At 50.3% G+C, this 18,129-nt stretch overlaps 9 non-coding genes across 9 annotated transcripts; all 9 read left to right on the forward strand.

The window, feature by feature from the left end:
* The first annotated feature begins 548 nt into the window (after positions 1-548).
* trnad-guc (transfer RNA aspartic acid (anticodon GUC)) lies at positions 549-620 on the forward strand. Its single transcript has one exon. It is a non-coding gene; the product is annotated as a tRNA-Asp (tRNA).
* Positions 621-2,363: 1,743 nt separating this feature from the next.
* On the forward strand, positions 2,364-2,435 carry trnad-guc (transfer RNA aspartic acid (anticodon GUC)). The gene has a single exon. It is a non-coding gene; the product is annotated as a tRNA-Asp (tRNA).
* A 3,558-nt stretch (positions 2,436-5,993) lies between these two features.
* trnad-guc (transfer RNA aspartic acid (anticodon GUC)) lies at positions 5,994-6,065 on the forward strand. The gene has a single exon. It is a non-coding gene; the product is annotated as a tRNA-Asp (tRNA).
* Positions 6,066-7,802: 1,737 nt separating this feature from the next.
* trnad-guc (transfer RNA aspartic acid (anticodon GUC)) lies at positions 7,803-7,874 on the forward strand. Its single transcript has one exon. It is a non-coding gene; the product is annotated as a tRNA-Asp (tRNA).
* Positions 7,875-9,617: 1,743 nt separating this feature from the next.
* trnad-guc (transfer RNA aspartic acid (anticodon GUC)) lies at positions 9,618-9,689 on the forward strand. The gene has a single exon. It is a non-coding gene; the product is annotated as a tRNA-Asp (tRNA).
* Positions 9,690-11,438: 1,749 nt separating this feature from the next.
* trnad-guc (transfer RNA aspartic acid (anticodon GUC)) lies at positions 11,439-11,510 on the forward strand. The gene has a single exon. It is a non-coding gene; the product is annotated as a tRNA-Asp (tRNA).
* Positions 11,511-13,259: 1,749 nt separating this feature from the next.
* trnad-guc (transfer RNA aspartic acid (anticodon GUC)) lies at positions 13,260-13,331 on the forward strand. Its single transcript has one exon. It is a non-coding gene; the product is annotated as a tRNA-Asp (tRNA).
* Positions 13,332-15,080: 1,749 nt separating this feature from the next.
* On the forward strand, positions 15,081-15,152 carry trnad-guc (transfer RNA aspartic acid (anticodon GUC)). Its single transcript has one exon. It is a non-coding gene; the product is annotated as a tRNA-Asp (tRNA).
* Positions 15,153-16,901: 1,749 nt separating this feature from the next.
* trnad-guc (transfer RNA aspartic acid (anticodon GUC)) lies at positions 16,902-16,973 on the forward strand. The gene has a single exon. It is a non-coding gene; the product is annotated as a tRNA-Asp (tRNA).
* Positions 16,974-18,129: the final 1,156 nt, after the last annotated feature.

An 18,129-nucleotide genomic window follows, 5' to 3' on the forward strand; every position in this document is an offset into this window, starting at 1 on the left:
TTGAAGGGCTGAATGGCCTACTCCTGCACTTAATTTCTACGTTTCGATGTTAAATGCATGGCTGAGAGATCTGATGCAGCGTACAGTAAAGTCACCCCACCGTCCTCCGGGAGCACTGCTCTCTGATGAGGAAGCGATTGATGGGTGGTAGTAGAACCTGAGGGGACGAGCTTGAAAAAGGGAAGCTTTCGTGCTGAGTCCATTTGGCAGTGGGAATTGAAGCCAGGCTGTTGGATTTGTGCTGTCGTACACAAATCAGTTTGTTAGAAGCAGGTAATGGGAGAGCGCGCGTGGATCAGCAGCAGACGAAGTTTAACGCAGACGGTAGGGCACAACGAAAAGGCTGTTTTACAGCAGCAGCAGCGGCGGATTACTTGAAAGAAAGATAGTCGAATAATAAAACATGAAAACAACAATAACTATTCTCTTAATCATCTCCACAGAGGTAGAAGATGATCTAAAGGAGAACTCAAATTGACAACAAAATCCAAATTTCACATAAGAACATTCTACCTAATACGGATGCGACAGAGTGCGCTGTCGTCCAATCCTCGGTAGTATTGTGGTTAGTATCCCCGCCTGTCACGCGGGAGACCGGGGTTCAATTCCCCGCCGGGGAGTCTGCGGCATTTTGAGAGGCCAGCTCCATATCTCAATGCAGGAGTGCCGATTTCATGTCCCATGCGTTCCCAGGGCCGAGCGGTCTGCTCTTGTCAACAAACAAAACCTACGATACTCTCCATTCTGCTCTCCCTGGCCAACTTGTCCTTTCATCTACCAAGGAGATGATCATTTGAGACTTCCTCATTTTTTGGCGACAAATGAAAACTGCCGTCCTCAAGAAGGCTCACCGGACCAGAAACCTTGTCTGCTTTCTTCCCCTTCCCCCACCCCCACTCCAGATGCTGACTTGCTCCAGCAATTTCTGTTTCCCACTCTGATTTTGTTGTCACTTCGTCCCGTCAGTGGGCATATAACTCGCACGCAAACGGCGTGCAAATTAAAACCTTTAAGCAACCGGTAGCGACAAATGACAGTGAGCTTTCCCCTCTCCCTCGCTCCAATCAAAAAGGGGTCAGACCCCTCAGAGTTTGGACCCGATCCTGCCATTAAGGTGATGCAACACCATCCCCTGCTGCTGGCAGACTGTACTACACCCACAGTGGAAAGTCAAAGTCATCTGAGTGGCATCGTCTGCTCTTCTCGATAGAAGGACAAAGCCCAGTGGCTGGGTTAACATGAAGGTCAACACAGAGGCAAGCTTGAGAAAGCACGTGCAGGTACTCAACCTACACTGTTGGCATCATAGGAGCACCACAGTGTGGAAGCAGGCCATTCACACTGACCCTTCTGAAGAGAAACCCATGCAGATCCATGCTTGGTACTGAGGGATCCCAGCAAAAGTTCACCGGTTCCCAATGTTGGGGACGTCCAGAACCAGGGGTGACAGTCTCCGAACGAAGGGCAAGCGATTCAGGAAGAATTTTTCTCTCAGAGAGTGGTGAACCTGTGGACTTGTCTCCCACAGGAAGATGCGGCTATGCCGGTTTGTGAGATACACTCAAGAGGGAGCCGGACGTAGACCTTGCAGCTAAAGGGATCCAGGGGTACGGAGAGGAAGCTGGAGTGCTTACTGAAATTACATGTTCAATCGTGATCACATTGAACGGTGGCGGTGTCTTGAAGGGCTGAATGGAACAAGTGAGGACTGCAGTTGCTGGAAATCAGAGTCTCGATCAGTGTGGCGCTGGAAACGCGAAGCAAGTCAGGCAGCATCCTGATTTTCCTGCTCCTCGGATTCTGCCTGACTTGAAGGGCTGAATGGCCTACTCCTGCACTTAATTTCTACGTTTCGATGTTAAATGCATGGCTGAGAGATCTGATGCAGCGTACAGTAAAGTCACCCCACCGTCCTCCGGGAGCACTGCTCTCTGATGAGGAAGCGATTGATGGGTGGTAGTAGAACCTGAGGGGACGAGCTTGAAAAAGGGAAGCTTTCGTGCTGAGTCCATTTGGCAGTGGGAATTGAAGCCAGGCTGTTGGATTTGTGCTGTCGTACACAAATCAGTTTGTTAGAAGCAGGTAATGGGAGAGCGCGCGTGGATCAGCAGCAGACGAAGTTTAACGCAGACGGTAGGGCACAACGAAAAGGCTGTTTTACAGCAGCAGCAGCAGCAGCGGCGGATTACTTGAAAGAAAGATAGTCGAATAATAAAACATGAAAACAACAATAACTATTCTCTTAATCATCTCCACAGAGGTAGAAGATGATCTAAAGGAGAACTCAAATTGACAACAAAATCCAAATTTCACATAAGAACATTCTACCTAATACGGATGCGACAGAGCGCGCTGTCGTCCAATCCTCGGTAGTATAGTGGTTAGTATCCCCGCCTGTCACGCGGGAGACCGGGGTTCAATTCCCCGCCGGGGAGTCTGCGGCATTTTGAGAGGCCAGCTCCATATCTCAATGCAGGAGTGCCGATTTCAATTCCCATGCGTTCCCAGGGCCGAGCGGTCTGCTCTTGTCAACAAACAAAACCTACGATACTCTCCATTCTGCTCTCCCTGGCCAACTTGTCCTTTCATCTACCAAGGAGATGATCATTTGAGACTTCCTCATTTTTTGGCGACAAATGAAAACTGCCGTCCTCAAGAAGGCTCACCGGACCAGAAACCTTGTCTGCTTTCTTCCCCTTCCCCCACCCCCACTCCAGATGCTGACTTGCTCCAGCAATTTCTGTTTCCCACTCTGATTTTGTTGTCACTTCGTCCCGTCAGTGGGCATATAACTCGCACGCAAACGGCGTGCAAATTAAAACCTTTAAGCAACCGGTAGCGACAAATGACAGTGAGCTTTCCCCTCTCCCTCGCTCCAATCAAAAAGGGGTCAGACCCCTCAGAGTTTGGACCCGATCCTGCCATCAAGGTGATGCAACACCATCCCCTGCTGCTGGCAGACTGTACTACACCCACAGTGGAAAGTCAAAGTCATCTGAGTGGCATCGTCTGCTCTTCTCGATAGAAGGACAAAGCCCAGTGGCTGGGTTAACATGAAGGTCAACACAGAGGCAAGCTTGAGAAAGCACGTGCAGGTACTCAACCTACACTGTTGGCATCATAGGAGCACCACAGTGTGGAAGCAGGCCATTCACACTGACCCTTCTGAAGAGAAACCCATGCAGATCCATGCTTGGTACTGAGGGATCCCAGCAAAAGTTCACCGGTTCCCAATGTTGGGGACGTCCAGAACCAGGGGTGACAGTCTCCGAACGAAGGGCAAGCGATTCAGGAAGAATTTTTCTCTCAGAGAGTGGTGAACCTGTGGACTTGTCTCCCACAGGAAGATGCGGCTATGCCGGTTTGTGAGATACACTCAAGAGGGAGCCGGACGTAGACCTTGCAGCTAAAGGGATCCAGGGGTACGGAGAGGAAGCTGGAGTGCTTACTGAAATTACATGTTCAATCGTGATCACATTGAACGGTGGCGGTGTCTTGAAGGGCTGAATGGAACAAGTGAGGACTGCAGTTGCTGGAAATCAGAGTCTCGATCAGTGTGGCGCTGGAAACGCGAAGCAAGTCAGGCAGCATCCTGATTTTCCTGCTCCTCGGATTCTGCCTGACTTGAAGGGCTGAATGGCCTACTCCTGCACTTAATTTCTACGTTTCGATGTTAAATGCATGGCTGAGAGATCTGATGCAGCGTACAGTAAAGTCACCCCACCGTCCTCCGGGAGCACTGCTCTCTGATGAGGAAGCGATTGATGGGTGGTAGTAGAACCTGAGGGGACGAGCTTGAAAAAGGGAAGCTTTCGTGCTGAGTCCATTTGGCAGTGGGAATTGAAGCCAGGCTGTTGGATTTCTGCTGTCGTACACAAATCAGTTTGTTAGAAGCAGGTAATGGGAGAGCGCGCGTGGATCAGCAGCAGACGAAGTTTAACGCAGACGGTAGGGCACAACGAAAAGGCTGTTTTACAGCAGCAGCAGCGGCGGATTACTTGAAAGAAAGATAGTCGAATAATAAAACATGAAAACAACAATAACTATTCTCTTAATCATCTCCACAGAGGTAGAAGATGATCTAAAGGAGAACTCAAATTGACAACAAAATCCAAATTTCACATAAGAACATTCTACCTAATACGGATGCGACAGAGTGCGCTGTCGTCCAATCCTCGGTAGTATTGTGGTTAGTATCCCCGCCTGTCACGCGGGAGACCGGGATTCAATTCCCCGCCGGGGAGTCTGCGGCATTTTGAGAGGCCAGCTCCATATCTCAATGCAGGAGTGCCGATTTCATGTCCCATGCGTTCCCAGGGCCGAGCGGTCTGCTCTTGTCAACAAACAAAACCTACGATACTCTCCATTCTGCTCTCCCTGGCCAACTTGTCCTTTCATCTACCAAGGAGATGATCATTTGAGACTTCCTCATTTTTTGGCGACAAATGAAAACTGCCGTCCTCAAGAAGGCTCACCGGACCAGAAACCTTGTCTGCTTTCTTCCCCTTCCCCCACCCCCACTCCAGATGCTGACTTGCTCCAGCAATTTCTGTTTCCCACTCTGATTTTGTTGTCACTTCTTCCCGTCAGTGGGCATATAACTCGCACGCAAACGGCGTGCAAATTAAAACCTTTAAGCAACCGGTAGCGACAAATGACAGTGAGCTTTCCCCTCTCCCTCGCTCCAATCAAAAAGGGGTCAGACCCCTCAGAGTTTGGACCCGATCCTGCCATTAAGGTGATGCAACACCATCCCCTGCTGCTGGCAGACTGTACTACACCCACAGTGGAAAGTCAAAGTCATCTGAGTGGCATCGTCTGCTCTTCTCGATAGAAGGACAAAGCCCAGTGGCTGGGTTAACATGAAGGTCAACACAGAGGCAAGCTTGAGAAAGCACGTGCAGGTACTCAACCTACACTGTTGGCATCATAGGAGCACCACAGTGTGGAAGCAGGCCATTCACACTGACCCTTCTGAAGAGAAACCCATGCAGATCCAGGCTTGGTACTGAGGGATCCCAGCAAAAGTTCACCGGTTCCCAATGTTGGGGACGTCCAGAACCAGGGGTCACAGTCTCCGAACGAAGGGCAAGCGATTCAGGAAGAATTTTTCTCTCAGAGAGTGGTGAACCTGTGGACTTGTCTCCCACAGGAAGATGCGGCTATGCCGGTTTGTGAGATACACTCAAGAGGGAGCCGGACGTAGACCTTGCAGCTAAAGGGATCCAGGGGTACGGAGAGGAAGCTGGAGTGCTTACTGAAATTACATGTTCAATCGTGATCACATTGAACGGTGGCGGTGTCTTGAAGGGCTGAATGGAACAAGTGAGGACTGCAGTTGCTGGAAATCAGAGTCTCGATCAGAGTGGCGCTGGAAACGCGAAGCAAGTCAGGCAGCATCCTGATTTTCCTGCTCCTCGGATTCTGCCTGACTTGAAGGGCTGAATGGCCTACTCCTGCACTTAATTTCTACGTTTCGATGTTAAATGCATGGCTGAGAGATCTGATGCAGCGTACAGTAAAGTCACCCCACCGTCCTCCGGGAGCACTGCTCTCTGATGAGGAAGCGATTGATGGGTGGTAGTAGAACCTGAGGGGACGAGCTTGAAAAAGGGAAGCTTTCGTGCTGAGTCCATTTGGCAGTGGGAATTGAAGCCAGGCTGTTGGATTTGTGCTGTCGTACACAAATCAGTTTGTTAGAAGCAGGTAATGGGAGAGCGCGCGTGGATCAGCAGCAGACGAAGTTTAACGCAGACGGTAGGGCACAACGAAAAGGCTGTTTTACAGCAGCAGCAGCAGCAGCAGCAGCGGCGGATTACTTGAAAGAAAGATAGTCGAATCATAAAACATGAAAACAACAATAACTATTCTCTTAATCATCTCCACAGAGGTAGAAGATGATCTAAAGGAGAACTCAAATTGACAACAAAATCCAAATTTCACATAAGAACATTCTACCTAATACGGATGCGACAGAGTGCGCTGTCGTCCAATCCTCGGTAGTATAGTGGTTAGTATCCCTGCCTGTCACGCGGGAGACCGGGGTTCAATTCCCCGCCGGGGAGTCTGCGGCATTTTGAGAGGCCAGCTCCATATCTCAATGCAGGAGTGCCGATTTCAATTCCCATGCGTTCCCAGGGCCGAGCGGTCTGCTCTTGTCAACAAACAAAACCTACGATACTCTCCATTCTGCTCTCCCTGGCCAACTTGTCCTTTCATCTACCAAGGAGATGATCATTTGAGACTTCCTCATTTTTTGGCGACAAATGAAAACTGCCGTCCTCAAGAAGGCTCACCGGACCAGAAACCTTGTCTGCTTTCTTCCCCTTCCCCCACCCCCACTCCAGATGCTGACTTGCTCCAGCAATTTCTGTTTCCCACTCTGATTTTGTTGTCACTTCGTCCCGTCAGTGGGCATATAACTCGCACGCAAACGGCGTGCAAATTAAAACCTTTAAGCAACCGGTAGCGACAAATGACAGTGAGCTTTCCCCTCTCCCTCGCTCCAATCAAAAAGGGGTCAGACCCCTCAGAGTTTGGACCCGATCCTGCCATCAAGGTGATGCAACACCATCCCCTGCTGCTGGCAGACTGTACTACACCCACAGTGGAAAGTCAAAGTCATCTGAGTGGCATCGTCTGCTCTTCTCGATAGAAGGACAAAGCCCAGTGGCTGGGTTAACATGAAGGTCAACACAGAGGCAAGCTTGAGAAAGCACGTGCAGGTACTCAACCTACACTGTTGGCATCATAGGAGCACCACAGTGTGGAAGCAGGCCATTCACACTGACCCTTCTGAAGAGAAACCCATGCAGATCCATGCTTGGTACTGAGGGATCCCAGCAAAAGTTCACCGGTTCCCAATGTTGGGGACGTCCAGAACCAGGGGTCACAGTCTCCGAACGAAGGGCAAGCGATTCAGGAAGAATTTTTCTCTCAGAGAGTGGTGAACCTGTGGACTTGTCTCCCACAGGAAGATGCGGCTATGCCGGTTTGTGAGATACACTCAAGAGGGAGCCGGACGTAGACCTTGCAGCTAAAGGGATCCAGGGGTACGGAGAGGAAGCTGGAGTGCTTACTGAAATTACATGTTCAATCGTGATCACATTGAACGGTGGCGGTGTCTTGAAGGGCTGAATGGAACAAGTGAGGACTGCAGTTGCTGGAAATCAGAGTCTCGATCAGTGTGGCGCTGGAAACGCGAAGCAAGTCAGGCAGCATCCTGATTTTCCTGCTCCTCGGATTCTGCCTGACTTGAAGGGCTGAATGGCCTACTCCTGCACTTAATTTCTACGTTTCGATGTTAAATGCATGGCTGAGAGATCTGATGCAGCGTACAGTAAAGTCACCCCACCGTCCTCCGGGAGCACTGCTCTCTGATGAGGAAGCGATTGATGGGTGGTAGTAGAACCTGAGGGGACGAGCTTGAAAAAGGGAAGCTTTCGTGCTGAGTCCATTTGGCAGTGGGAATTGAAGCCAGGCTGTTGGATTTGTGCTGTCGTACACAAATCAGTTTGTTAGAAGCAGGTAATGGGAGAGCGCGCGTGGATCAGCAGCAGACGAAGTTTAACGCAGACGGTAGGGCACAACGAAAAGGCTGTTTTACAGCAGCAGCAGCGGCGGATTACTTGAAAGAAAGATAGTCGAATAATAAAACATGAAAACAACAATAACTATTCTCTTAATCATCTCCACAGAGGTAGAAGATGATCTAAAGGAGAACTCAAATTGACAACAAAATCCAAATTTCACATAAGAACATTCTACCTAATACGGATGCGACAGAGTGCGCTGTCGTCCAATCCTCGGTAGTATTGTGGTTAGTATCCCCGCCTGTCACGCGGGAGACCGGGGTTCAATTCCCCGCCGGGGAGTCTGCGGCATTTTGAGAGGCCAGCTCCATATCTCAATGCAGGAGTGCCGATTTCATGTCCCATGCGTTCCCAGGGCCGAGCGGTCTGCTCTTGTCAACAAACAAAACCTACGATACTCTCCATTCTGCTCTCCCTGGCCAACTTGTCCTTTCATCTACCAAGGAGATGATCATTTGAGACTTCCTCATTTTTTGGCGACAAATGAAAACTGCCGTCCTCAAGAAGGCTCACCGGACCAGAAACCTTGTCTGCTTTCTTCCCCTTCCCCCACCCCCACTCCAGATGCTGACTTGCTCCAGCAATTTCTGTTTCCCACTCTGATTTTGTTGTCACTTCTTCCCGTCAGTGGGCATATAACTCGCACGCAAACGGCGTGCAAATTAAAACCTTTAAGCAACCGGTAGCGACAAATGACAGTGAGCTTTCCCCTCTCCCTCGCTCCAATCAAAAAGGGGTCAGACCCCTCAGAGTTTGGACCCGATCCTGCCATCAAGGTGATGCAACACCATCCCCTGCTGCTGGCAGACTGTACTACACCCACAGTGGAAAGTCAAAGTCATCTGAGTGGCATCGTCTGCTCTTCTCGATAGAAGGACAAAGCCCAGTGGCTGGGTTAACATGAAGGTCAACACAGAGGCAAGCTTGAGAAAGCACGTGCAGGTACTCAACCTACACTGTTGGCATCATAGGAGCACCACAGTGTGGAAGCAGGCCATTCACACTGACCCTTCTGAAGAGAAACCCATGCAGATCCAGGCTTGGTACTGAGGGATCCCAGCAAAAGTTCACCGGTTCCCAATGTTGGGGACGTCCAGAACCAGGGGTCACAGTCTCCGAACGAAGGGCAAGCGATTCAGGAAGAATTTTTCTCTCAGAGAGTGGTGAACCTGTGGACTTGTCTCCCACAGGAAGATGCGGCTATGCCGGTTTGTGAGATACACTCAAGAGGGAGCCGGACGTAGACCTTGCAGCTAAAGGGATCCAGGGGTACGGAGAGGAAGCTGGAGTGCTTACTGAAATTACATGTTCAATCGTGATCACATTGAACGGTGGCGGTGTCTTGAAGGGCTGAATGGAACAAGTGAGGACTGCAGTTGCTGGAAATCAGAGTCTCGATCAGAGTGGCGCTGGAAACGCGAAGCAAGTCAGGCAGCATCCTGATTTTCCTGCTCCTCGGATTCTGCCTGACTTGAAGGGCTGAATGGCCTACTCCTGCACTTAATTTCTACGTTTCGATGTTAAATGCATGGCTGAGAGATCTGATGCAGCGTACAGTAAAGTCACCCCACCGTCCTCCGGGAGCACTGCTCTCTGATGAGGAAGCGATTGATGGGTGGTAGTAGAACCTGAGGGGACGAGCTTGAAAAAGGGAAGCTTTCGTGCTGAGTCCATTTGGCAGTGGGAATTGAAGCCAGGCTGTTGGATTTGTGCTGTCGTACACAAATCAGTTTGTTAGAAGCAGGTAATGGGAGAGCGCGCGTGGATCAGCAGCAGACGAAGTTTAACGCAGACGATAGGGCACAACGAAAAGGCTGTTTTACAGCAGCAGCAGCAGCAGCGGCGGATTACTTGAAAGAAAGATAGTCGAATAATAAAACATGAAAACAACAATAACTATTCTCTTAATCATCTCCACAGAGGTAGAAGATGATCTAAAGGAGAACTCAAATTGACAACAAAATCCAAATTTCACATAAGAACATTCTACCTAATACGGATGCGACAGAGTGCGCTGTCGTCCAATCCTCGGTAGTATAGTGGTTAGTATCCCCGCCTGTCACGCGGGAGACCGGGGTTCAATTCCCCGCCGGGGAGTCTGCGGCATTTTGAGAGGCCAGCTCCATATCTCAATGCAGGAGTGCCGATTTCAAGTCCCATGCGTTCCCAGGGCCGAGCGGTCTGCTCTTGTCAACAAACAAAACCTACGATACTCTCCATTCTGCTCTCCCTGGCCAACTTGTCCTTTCATCTACCAAGGAGATGATCATTTGAGACTTCCTCATTTTTTGGCGACAAATGAAAACTGCCGTCCTCAAGAAGGCTCACCGGACCAGAAACCTTGTCTGCTTTCTTCCCCTTCCCCCACCCCCACTCCAGATGCTGACTTGCTCCAGCAATTTCTGTTTCCCACTCTGATTTTGTTGTCACTTCGTCCCGTCAGTGGGCATATAACTCGCACGCAAACGGCGTGCAAATTAAAACCTTTAAGCAACCGGTAGCGACAAATGACAGTGAGCTTTCCCCTCTCCCTCGCTCCAATCAAAAAGGGGTCAGACCCCTCAGAGTTTGGACCCGATCCTGCCATCAAGGTGATGCAACACCATCCCCTGCTGCTGGCAGACTGTACTACACCCACAGTGGAAAGTCAAAGTCATCTGAGTGGCATCGTCTGCTCTTCTCGATAGAAGGACAAAGCCCAGTGGCTGGGTTAACATGAAGGTCAACACAGAGGCAAGCTTGAGAAAGCACGTGCAGGTACTCAACCTACACTGTTGGCATCATAGGAGCACCACAGTGTGGAAGCAGGCCATTCACACTGACCCTGCTGAAGAGAAACCCATGCAGATCCAGGCTTGGTACTGAGGGATCCCAGCAAAAGTTCACCGGTTCCCAATGTTGGGGGCATCCAGAACCAGGGGTCACAGTCTCCGAACGAAGGGCAAGCGATTCAGGAAGAATTTTTCTCTCAGAGAGTGGAGAACCTGTGGACTTGTCTCCCACAGGAAGATGCGGCTATGCCGGTTTGTGAGATACACTCAAGAGGGAGCCGGACGTAGACCTTGCAGCTAAAGGGATCCAGGGGTACGGAGTGGAAGCTCGAGTGCTTACTGAAATTACATGTTCAATCGTGATCACATTGAACGGTGGCGGTGTCTTGAAGGGCTGAATGGAACAAGTGAGGACTGCAGTTGCTGGAAATCAGAGTCTCGATCAGAGTGGCGCTGGAAACGCGAAGCAAGTCAGGCAGCATCCTGATTTTCCTGCTCCTCGGATTCTGCCTGACTTGAAGGGCTGAATGGCCTACTCCTGCACTTAATTTCTACGTTTCGATGTTAAATGCATGGCTGAGAGATCTGATGCAGCGTACAGTAAAGTCACCCCACCGTCCTCCGGGAGCACTGCTCTCTGATGAGGAAGCGATTGATGGGTGGTAGTAGAACCTGAGGGGACGAGCTTGAAAAAGGGAAGCTTTCGTGCTGAGTCCATTTGGCAGTGGGAATTGAAGCCAGGCTGTTGGATTTGTGCTGTCGTACACAAATCAGTTTGTTAGAAGCAGGTAATGGGAGAGCGCGCGTGGATCAGCAGCAGACGAAGTTTAACGCAGACGGTAGGGCACAACGAAAAGGCTGTTTTACAGCAGCAGCAGCAGCAGCAGCAGCGGCGGATTACTTGAAAGAAAGATAGTCGAATCATAAAACATGAAAACAACAATAACTATTCTCTTAATCATCTCCACAGAGGTAGAAGATGATCTAAAGGAGAACTCAAATTGACAACAAAATCCAAATTTCACATAAGAACATTCTACCTAATACGGATGCGACAGAGTGCGCTGTCGTCCAATCCTCGGTAGTATAGTGGTTAGTATCCCTGCCTGTCACGCGGGAGACCGGGGTTCAATTCCCCGCCGGGGAGTCTGCGGCATTTTGAGAGGCCAGCTCCATATCTCAATGCAGGAGTGCCGATTTCAAGTCCCATGCGTTCCCAGGGCCGAGCGGTCTGCTCTTGTCAACAAACAAAACCTACGATACTCTCCATTCTGCTCTCCCTGGCCAACTTGTCCTTTCATCTACCAAGGAGATGATCATTTGAGACTTCCTCATTTTTTGGCGACAAATGAAAACTGCCGTCCTCAAGAAGGCTCACCGGACCAGAAACCTTGTCTGCTTTCTTCCCCTTCCCCCACCCCCACTCCAGATGCTGACTTGCTCCAGCAATTTCTGTTTCCCACTCTGATTTTGTTGTCACTTCGTCCCGTCAGTGGGCATATAACTCGCACGCAAACGGCGTGCAAATTAAAACCTTTAAGCAACCGGTAGCGACAAATGACAGTGAGCTTTCCCCTCTCCCTCGCTCCAATCAAAAAGGGGTCAGACCCCTCAGAGTTTGGACCCGATCCTGCCATCAAGGTGATGCAACACCATCCCCTGCTGCTGGCAGACTGTACTACACCCACAGTGGAAAGTCAAAGTCATCTGAGTGGCATCGTCTGCTCTTCTCGATAGAAGGACAAAGCCCAGTGGCTGGGTTAACATGAAGGTCAACACAGAGGCAAGCTTGAGAAAGCACGTGCAGGTACTCAACCTACACTGTTGGCATCATAGGAGCACCACAGTGTGGAAGCAGGCCATTCACACTGACCCTGCTGAAGAGAAACCCATGCAGATCCAGGCTTGGTACTGAGGGATCCCAGCAAAAGTTCACCGGTTCCCAATGTTGGGGGCATCCAGAACCAGGGGTCACAGTCTCCGAACGAAGGGCAAGCGATTCAGGAAGAATTTTTCTCTCAGAGAGTGGAGAACCTGTGGACTTGTCTCCCACAGGAAGATGCGGCTATGCCGGTTTGTGAGATACACTCAAGAGGGAGCCGGACGTAGACCTTGCAGCTAAAGGGATCCAGGGGTACGGAGTGGAAGCTCGAGTGCTTACTGAAATTACATGTTCAATCGTGATCACATTGAACGGTGGCGGTGTCTTGAAGGGCTGAATGGAACAAGTGAGGACTGCAGTTGCTGGAAATCAGAGTCTCGATCAGAGTGGCGCTGGAAACGCGAAGCAAGTCAGGCAGCATCCTGATTTTCCTGCTCCTCGGATTCTGCCTGACTTGAAGGGCTGAATGGCCTACTCCTGCACTTAATTTCTACGTTTCGATGTTAAATGCATGGCTGAGAGATCTGATGCAGCGTACAGTAAAGTCACCCAACCGTCCTCCGGGAGCACTGCTCTCTGATGAGGAAGCGATTGATGGGTGGTAGTAGAACCTGAGGGGACGAGCTTGAAAAAGGGAAGCTTTCGTGCTGAGTCCATTTGGCAGTGGGAATTGAAGCCAGGCTGTTGGATTTGTGCTGTCGTACACAAATCAGTTTGTTAGAAGCAGGTAATGGGAGAGCGCGCGTGGATCAGCAGCAGACGAAGTTTAACGCAGACGGTAGGGCACAACGAAAAGGCTGTTTTACAGCAGCAGCAGCAGCAGCAGCAGCGGCGGATTACTTGAAAGAAAGATAGTCGAATCATAAAACATGAAAACAACAATAACTATTCTCTTAATCATCTCCACAGAGGTAGAAGATGATCTAAAGGAGAACTCAAATTGACAACAAAATCCAAATTTCACATAAGAACATTCTACCTAATACGGATGCGACAGAGTGCGCTGTCGTCCAATCCTCGGTAGTATAGTGGTTAGTATCCCTGCCTGTCACGCGGGAGACCGGGGTTCAATTCCCCGCCGGGGAGTCTGCGGCATTTTGAGAGGCCAGCTCCATATCTCAATGCAGGAGTGCCGATTTCAAGTCCCATGCGTTCCCAGGGCCGAGCGGTCTGCTCTTGTCAACAAACAAAACCTACGATACTCTCCATTCTGCTCTCCCTGGCCAACTTGTCCTTTCATCTACCAAGGAGATGATCATTTGAGACTTCCTCATTTTTTGGCGACAAATGAAAACTGCCGTCCTCAAGAAGGCTCACCGGACCAGAAACCTTGTCTGCTTTCTTCCCCTTCCCCCACCCCCACTCCAGATGCTGACTTGCTCCAGCAATTTCTGTTTCCCACTCTGATTTTGTTGTCACTTCGTCCCGTCAGTGGGCATATAACTCGCACGCAAACGGCGTGCAAATTAAAACCTTTAAGCAACCGGTAGCGACAAATGACAGTGAGCTTTCCCCTCTCCCTCGCTCCAATCAAAAAGGGGTCAGACCCCTCAGAGTTTGGACCCGATCCTGCCATCAAGGTGATGCAACACCATCCCCTGCTGCTGGCAGACTGTACTACACCCACAGTGGAAAGTCAAAGTCATCTGAGTGGCATCGTCTGCTCTTCTCGATAGAAGGACAAAGCCCAGTGGCTGGGTTAACATGAAGGTCAACACAGAGGCAAGCTTGAGAAAGCACGTGCAGGTACTCAACCTACACTGTTGGCATCATAGGAGCACCACAGTGTGGAAGCAGGCCATTCACACTGACCCTTCTGAAGAGAAACCCATGCAGATCCATGCTTGGTACTGAGGGATCCCAGCAAAAGTTCACCGGTTCCCAATGTTGGGGACGTCCAGAACCAGGGGTCACAGTCTCCGAACGAAGGGCAAGCGATTCAGGAAGAATTTTTCTCTCAGAGAGTGGTGAACCTGTGGACTTGTCTCCCACAGGAAGATGCGGCTATGCCGGTTTGTGAGATACACTCAAGAGGGAGCCGGACGTAGACCTTGCAGCTAAAGGGATCCAGGGGTACGGAGAGGAAGCTGGAGTGCTTACTGAAATTACATGTTCAATCGTGATCACATTGAACGGTGGCGGTGTCTTGAAGGGCTGAATGGAACAAGTGAGGACTGCAGTTGCTGGAAATCAGAGTCTCGATCAGAGTGGCGCTGGAAACGCGAAGCAAGTCAGGCAGCATCCTGATTTTCCTGCTCCTCGGATTCTGCCTGACTTGAAGGGCTGAATGGCCTACTCCTGCACTTAATTTCTACGTTTCGATGTTAAATGCATGGCTGAGAGATCTGATGCAGCGTACAGTAAAGTCACCCCACCGTCCTCCGGGAGCACTGCTCTCTGATGAGGAAGCGATTGATGGGTGGTAGTAGAACCTGAGGGGACGAGCTTGAAAAAGGGAAGCTTTCGTGCTGAGTCCATTTGGCAGTGGGAATTGAAGCCAGGCTGTTGGATTTGTGCTGTCGTACACAAATCAGTTTGTTAGAAGCAGGTAATGGGAGAGCGCGCGTGGATCAGCAGCAGACGAAGTTTAACGCAGACGGTAGGGCACAACGAAAAGGCTGTTTTACAGCAGCAGCAGCAGCAGCAGCAGCGGCGGATTACTTGAAAGAAAGATAGTCGAATCATAAAACATGAAAACAACAATAACTATTCTCTTAATCATCTCCACAGAGGTAGAAGATGATCTAAAGGAGAACTCAAATTGACAACAAAATCCAAATTTCACATAAGAACATTCTACCTAATACGGATGCGACAGAGTGCGCTGTCGTCCAATCCTCGGTAGTATAGTGGTTAGTATCCCTGCCTGTCACGCGGGAGACCGGGGTTCAATTCCCCGCCGGGGAGTCTGCGGCATTTTGAGAGGCCAGCTCCATATCTCAATGCAGGAGTGCCGATTTCAAGTCCCATGCGTTCCCAGGGCCGAGCGGTCTGCTCTTGTCAACAAACAAAACCTACGATACTCTCAATTCTGCTCTCCCTGGCCAACTTGTCCTTTCATCTACCAAGGAGATGATCATTTGAGACTTCCTCATTTTTTGGCGACAAATGAAAACTGCCGTCCTCAAGAAGGCTCACCGGACCAGAAACCTTGTCTGCTTTCTTCCCCTTCCCCCACCCCCACTCCAGATGCTGACTTGCTCCAGCAATTTCTGTTTCCCACTCTGATTTTGTTGTCACTTCGTCCCGTCAGTGGGCATATAACTCGCACGCAAACGGCGTGCAAATTAAAACCTTTAAGCAACCGGTAGCGACAAATGACAGTGAGCTTTCCCCTCTCCCTCGCTCCAATCAAAAAGGGGTCAGACCCCTCAGAGTTTGGACCCGATCCTGCCATCAAGGTGATGCAACACCATCCCCTGCTGCTGGCAGACTGTACTACACCCACAGTGGAAAGTCAAAGTCATCTGAGTGGCATCGTCTGCTCTTCTCGATAGAAGGACAAAGCCCAGTGGCTGGGTTAACATGAAGGTCAACACAGAGGCAAGCTTGAGAAAGCACGTGCAGGTACTCAACCTACACTGTTGGCATCATAGGAGCACCACAGTGTGGAAGCAGGCCATTCACACTGACCCTGCTGAAGAGAAACCCATGCAGATCCAGGCTTGGTACTGAGGGATCCCAGCAAAAGTTCACCGGTTCCCAATGTTGGGGGCATCCAGAACCAGGGGTCACAGTCTCCGAACGAAGGGCAAGCGATTCAGGAAGAATTTTTCTCTCAGAGAGTGGAGAACCTGTGGACTTGTCTCCCACAGGAAGATGCGGCTATGCCGGTTTGTGAGATACACTCAAGAGGGAGCCGGACGTAGACCTTGCAGCTAAAGGGATCCAGGGGTACGGAGTGGAAGCTCGAGTGCTTACTGAAATTACATGTTCAATCGTGATCACATTGAACGGTGGCGGTGTCTTGAAGGGCTGAATGGAACAAGTGAGGACTGCAGTTGCTGGAAATCAGAGTCTCGATCAGAGTGGCGCTGGAAACGCGAAGCAAGTCAGGCAGCATCCTGATTTTCCTGCTCCTCGGATTCTGCCTGACTTGAAGGGCTGAATGGCCTACTCCTGCACTTAATTTCTACGTTTCGATGTTAAATGCATGGCTGAGAGATCTGATGCAGCGTACAGTAAAGTCACCCCACCGTCCTCCGGGAGCACTGCTCTCTGATGAGGAAGCGATTGATGGGTGGTAGTAGAACCTGAGGGGACGAGCTTGAAAAAGGGAAGCTTTCGTGCTGAGTCCATTTGGCAGTGGGAATTGAAGCCAGGCTGTTGGATTTGTGCTGTCGTACACAAATCAGTTTGTTAGAAGCAGGTAATGGGAGAGCGCGCGTGGATCAGCAGCAGACGAAGTTTAACGCAGACGGTAGGGCACAACGAAAAGGCTGTTTTACAGCAGCAGCAGCAGCAGCAGCAGCGGCGGATTACTTGAAAGAAAGATAGTCGAATCATAAAACATGAAAACAACAATAACTATTCTCTTAATCATCTCCACAGAGGTAGAAGATGATCTAAAGGAGAACTCAAATTGACAACAAAATCCAAATTTCACATAAGAACATTCTACCTAATACGGATGCGACAGAGTGCGCTGTCGTCCAGTCCTCGGTAGTATAGTGGTTAGTATCCCCGCCTGTCACGCGGGAGACCGGGGTTCAATTCCCCGCCGGGGAGTCTGCGGCATTTTGAGAGGCCAGCTCCATATCTCAATGCAGGAGTGCCGATTTCAAGTCCCATGCGTTCCCAGGGCCGAGCGGTCTGCTCTTGTCAACAAACAAAACCTACGATACTCTCCATTCTGCTCTCCCTGGCCAACTTGTCCTTTCATCTACCAAGGAGATGATCATTTGAGACTTCCTCATTTTTTGGCGACAAATGAAAACTGCCGTCCTCAAGAAGGCTCACCGGACCAGAAACCTTGTCTGCTTTCTTCCCCTTCCCCCACCCCCACTCCAGATGCTGACTTGCTCCAGCAATTTCTGTTTCCCACTCTGATTTTGTTGTCACTTCGTCCCGTCAGTGGGCATATAACTCGCACGCAAACGGCGTGCAAATTAAAACCTTTAAGCAACCGGTAGCGACAAATGACAGTGAGCTTTCCCCTCTCCCTCGCTCCAATCAAAAAGGGGTCAGACCCCTCAGAGTTTGGACCCGATCCTGCCATCAAGGTGATGCAACACCATCCCCTGCTGCTGGCAGACTGTACTACACCCACAGTGGAAAGTCAAAGTCATCTGAGTGGCATCGTCTGCTCTTCTCGATAGAAGGACAAAGCCCAGTGGCTGGGTTAACATGAAGGTCAACACAGAGGCAAGCTTGAGAAAGCACGTGCAGGTACTCAACCTACACTGTTGGCATCATAGGAGCACCACAGTGTGGAAGCAGGCCATTCACACTGACCCTTCTGAAGAGAAACCCATGCAGATCCATGCTTGGTACTGAGGGATCCCAGCAAAAGTTCACCGGTTCCCAATGTTGGGGACGTCCAGAACCAGGGGTCACAGTCTCCGAACGAAGGGCAAGCGATTCAGGAAGAATTTTTCTCTCAGAGAGTGGTGAACCTGTGGACTTGTCTCCCACAGGAAGATGCGGCTATGCCGGTTTGTGAGATACACTCAAGAGGGAGCCGGACGTAGACCTTGCAGCTAAAGGGATCCAGGGGTACGGAGAGGAAGCTGGAGTGCTTACTGAAATTACATGTTCAATCGTGATCACATTGAACGGTGGCGGTGTCTTGAAGGGCTGAATGGAACAAGTGAGGACTGCAGTTGCTGGAAATCAGAGTCTCGATCAGAGTGGCGCTGGAAACGCGAAGCAAGTCAGGCAGCAT

Source organism: Chiloscyllium punctatum, chromosome 30, assembly GCF_047496795.1.
Source record: "Chiloscyllium punctatum isolate Juve2018m chromosome 30, sChiPun1.3, whole genome shotgun sequence".
Taxonomy (NCBI): Eukaryota; Metazoa; Chordata; class Chondrichthyes; order Orectolobiformes; family Hemiscylliidae; genus Chiloscyllium; species Chiloscyllium punctatum.